Raw genomic sequence first — 4309 nt, 5'->3', positions numbered from 1 at the left:
TGATCGAACCGATCGAAGATCGGTTCCAACAAACTTTGGGCGGGAAAAATCGATGAACAAAAAGGAAAAAAATGGAACATTGCAGAGGAAGAACCTGCTCGACGAAATGCCAGAGAGATTTGAATTCACAGGACGGTCCAAAAACATCGTGGCCAACCATAAAAAATGAGATTTGAATTTTTGAAAGTGCCCAAGTGGCTTTTTAGAAAATCCCAAATTCAGGGGTTATAACCTCTAAAAACCCTAAAACCCTAAAAAATGTTAATCATGAAATGAATAAGCTTCTAGAGCTTTATTAGGGTTTGGATGTTTTGATTGATTTTCATTTTTAGAGACCATTTAGGATTGATTGATCTGATTGACTTCGATTGTGCATTTAATCTCATGACTTTATTTTAGATAAAAAAAATAAAACAATTTTTAAATATTTTATTTTAAAAAAATCGAATTTCTTAATTATTTCTTATTTCTCTTTTTTATTTTTGTAAAAAATTTGAATTTTTTAATTATTTTTTAAAAGGTCGTCGCTAAATCCGTAGCTAATTAGCCACGGATTTAACGACAAAAATAAACTCACTCTTGCTTCACTTTCCCGACTATTTTTTATTTTCATGGGTAAATCCGTGGCTAATTAGGCACGGACTAAAATCCGTCACAAAATTACACTATAAAAAATAAATTGAGCCTTGGAAAATTAGCGACGAACATTTTTGTCCGTCGCTAAAATTAGCAACGGAAAAAAAAGTCCGTCGCTAATTTGTCCGTCGCTGAATTTAGCGACGGAAAAAAAAGTCCGTCGCTGAAATTAGCGATGGAAAAAGAAGTCCGTCGCAAATTTGCGACGGACAAAGTTAGCAACGGAAAAAGTTGTCCGTCGCTAATTGCGACGGACAACCCTCACTTCCAATTTGCCCGCCCTCACCCGCCATTCTCTTCTCTCTCTCTGCTGATTCCTCAGATCCTCCCTGCACTGGCTGTTCTCCCTGCCTCTCCCTTTTTCGTCTCTCGATCGGATCCGCACTCGCTGTACCCCTCGCTAGATATAGAACCTACCCCTCGCACCGCAGCCTTCGATGATGGTGGAGAGGACGCGCCGCCGCGGAGGAGGAGGAGGAGCAGCAGCAGCAGCAGCTGGGCCCCGCATCCCTTCGGGTTCCCTCGGCCCCCCGTGTTTCCCTCGCCCCCCTCCCTCCCTCGTCCGAATTGGGGGGCGGTGCCGCCGAGCTGGCCTCGAGGTACTTCCCCTTTGGGTGTTCCGGTTGGTGTTCGCTGGATGGGGTCGTCGCGTTCCGTGATTCTTGCACCCGATTGCCGGCTCGTTCGTTTGATTGCGTGCTCCTCCCGTTCTCTCGGGTGCCTGATTGCTCGATTCTAGCTGCGTTCCTGCTCGTTCTCGACTGTTTCGGGTGTAGTTTGGGGTAAAGGGGGTTCTGGTGTTGTAATTCGTGATTTTAGTGCTAGTGTTGCGTGCTGAATTTCAAGCGATGTTTCTGGGTGCGACAGTGGTGTTGCTTGGCTTTTGATTTTCGTATCCAGCGGGGAAGTAAACTTTTTGGTTGTTGGGTCTTGAATTTACACTTTTCTTTACTTGGGAATGTGTTCAGTTCGATTCCGTTGAAAGTTCTTACCTATGTCTGTGGTTCCCCAGAGGAGTATTGGTTAAATAGCGGAGGCTTGCAACTTTTGTTATGCTAAGTGACTGTTGAGTCGCCTTTGGTAACAGAGCTTGCTTGCTGAAGTCGTTCTGACCTGTAATTCAGTTTGGAATTGGCTCCCCCCTGCTTCAAGTGATTTTGGAGGGTTTAGACCATGGATTTCTCAAAACTTCTAGCACCTTTGATTTTTTTTCCCTTGCTTTTTTGTAATTATAACTAGAAGCTACTGCGTTGAAATTAAAAAATAAAAAACAATGTTACTGTGTTTTTAGGTCTTTACAGTTTGTAAAATGCATCTCTTTGGAAGGTATAAATTACGATTTTAGGTGCATAAACTTCTTGACCAAGCTTTTCTTGAAGTTGTGGAGTGTGCTCTGTCAACGAGGTTGGCATCTTATTTTTCCTAAATGATGGTAGATAAGCTCTGACATCTGTTTTAATATGGGTGATGGTATGGCAGTAAAACACTTATCAGCATGGCAAGCCAACTTTGATTGATGGGGATGTATTAACTTGGTATCCTAACCCAGCAAGAATCTCCTAGGATATTGACTCATGGCTAGGAAGGGCAATCAGCAGAAGAATGGGGTTAGTCATTCCTCACAGAATGGCAAAAAGAAGGGTTCAGAAACACATCAAGAAAGAAGACAAGCTACTGACGTGAAGATTCCTCCTAAAGAGATAACTGTGAACAGTCATCACTCGAGCAACGTGTCGGCTGAGAGCATGAGTCAAGGAACTGGGAAACTAATGAGTATGGATAAACAAGGGACAGATGCAGCTCAGGGATTAGAGCACCCAGTTCTGTCTGGGGAATCTTCAGGGGATTATATTCAAAATGCATCTCCTATGGGCATGTCCCACAAGAGAGAACAAGGTGGACTACATTGTGATAATAATTGTCAAAATAGCCGAAAAGGTGGCCTGGGCTGCAAGCTGAATGGGCATATAACAAATCTAATAGAAAATGTCCACATATTTGACAATTTAGTTGTTAGAAATGTGAGAAGATCAGTTTTGTGTGTCCTAAAGGCAGCTGGAGAGTGGCTAGAGTCACAAAGACCTTTTGTCATTAATTTAAAAGGTGACATACTAAAGGCTCGTGACTATGTCAAAGTGAAGATTGAGCTGGCCTACCAGGTTGTTTTGAAATGGCTTGTATACTTTGGGAACATAATGTTTCTCTTATCAATGGTTTGGTTGGATTGCACTCTTAGGGGAATCGATTCTTTCCTACATATGGGGACTACATCTTTCTTTTCTATCATATGGTGTGGAATTTTCTCAGCTATCGCTATGGTCGGCATGGTAAAGTTTCTTGTGGTCTCGGTAAGTCACTCATCACTTTTTTTCCTTTTAGGTCGAAAAGTCACTCATCACTTCACAAGCTACTTTTATTGACTTCCTATTGTATTGCTGGTTCAAGTTATCCTTTCCCATCCTGACATGACCTGTTACCCTGGATCCATTCATGTTTGTATGTCAATATTTCATCCTGAACTGAGCTTATAAATATGTGCAACTCCTCCTTCTTCCTGTCAAAGTAGAAGAAATCAAAATAAGCATAGAGTATTACCTGTTGTCACTTCCAAACTCCTTGGAGCCACACGGTATTGTTGCTGGATTTTATCTAGTAAGATACACATCCTCTTTTGTCTATGTTCCTAGAATTCATTCCTCAGTTGCTCTTTCTGAAATGTTCAGAATAACTCTATTAATCACACTTTGCTTCTGCTGCATTCCTTTTTACTGACTGAAGTTTGCATTCATTCAGGTGCAATGATGTTCTTGTGGGTATTTTTGTGGGGTTTACCGCTGCACTTTTGCTGCTTGCACTTTGTGGCACTGTCTTCTTGTGGTTTTATGGAAGTTTTTGGACAACAGCTCTTGTAATCATCCTTGCAGGTAATGGCTTCGAGGCTTTCTCTTAAAGACTTAACTCGATGTCTGCTATTAATGTGCTTTTGAGTTTGTAAGCTTGCTTAGATCCAATATTCATGTACATGCAGGTATATCATTCACATTGAGCCATGAACGCCTTGCATTTTTCATATCCTCACAATCTATGCCGTGTACAGTCATTATGTATCCTTTAGAAGCTGAATATATTAACATTTAATGTGGAAACAATGTCACTAATTTTGTGTCTAATTCCAGACAATTTATGTTTTGTAGAAGAACAACTTTGAGCAATTCTGCATAAGTTATGCAAATGAGAGGTTGCAGCAACATTTCAACCGGCATTTGTTAAAACTGGAGCAGGAAGTGAGCATCTCACATGGACCGTGTCTTTAGTTTTGTTCAACATTTATATGATGGGTGTTGTCGCTAAAAGCAGGATATTCTTTTTTTATTCATTTCTGTCGTCATTATTTATTGTGCAAAGATTAGTTATTGTGCAAGATTGTTTATTCTCTCATTATGTGTACTATAAAGAAAAAAATTTATGTCATTATTGTGGAAAATGTAGATGAATGTATTTCATTTTCATATTATTATAATATTTTGATGTTATTAAGTGTTTAATCAATGTTAAATATAAATTCCAAAATTTAAATTTTCTTTTAATTAGGTTTAAAATCAAAAAAATAAAATAAATGATTTTATCGTACGATCACAAATTACAAAAGTTCGTTGCAAAATTAAAATTTCGT

The 4309-nt window shown here is 39.7% G+C and overlaps 1 long non-coding RNA gene across 2 annotated transcripts; it reads left to right on the top strand.

The window, feature by feature from the left end:
- The first annotated feature begins 979 nt into the window (after window positions 1–979).
- Window positions 980–4103, top strand: LOC115688432 (uncharacterized). Of its 2 annotated transcripts, XR_008818452.1 has the most exons (3): window positions 983–1353; window positions 2116–3560; window positions 3831–4103. It is a non-coding gene; the product is annotated as an uncharacterized LOC115688432 (long non-coding RNA). The 2 variants fall into 2 exon arrangements; XR_008818451.1 differs by having other exon boundaries at window positions 980–1353; window positions 2116–4103.
- The last annotated feature ends 206 nt before the right edge of the window (window positions 4104–4309 follow it).

The sequence above is a fragment of the Syzygium oleosum genome, unplaced genomic scaffold, assembly GCF_021117445.2.
Source record: "Syzygium oleosum isolate NSW1041296 unplaced genomic scaffold, Sole_v2.1 Sole_v2.19, whole genome shotgun sequence".
In the NCBI taxonomy this organism is placed as follows: Eukaryota; Viridiplantae; Streptophyta; class Magnoliopsida; order Myrtales; family Myrtaceae; genus Syzygium; species Syzygium oleosum.
The sequence above is the reverse complement of the archived record's forward strand: the minus strand, read 5'-3'. Positions and strand labels throughout refer to the sequence as shown.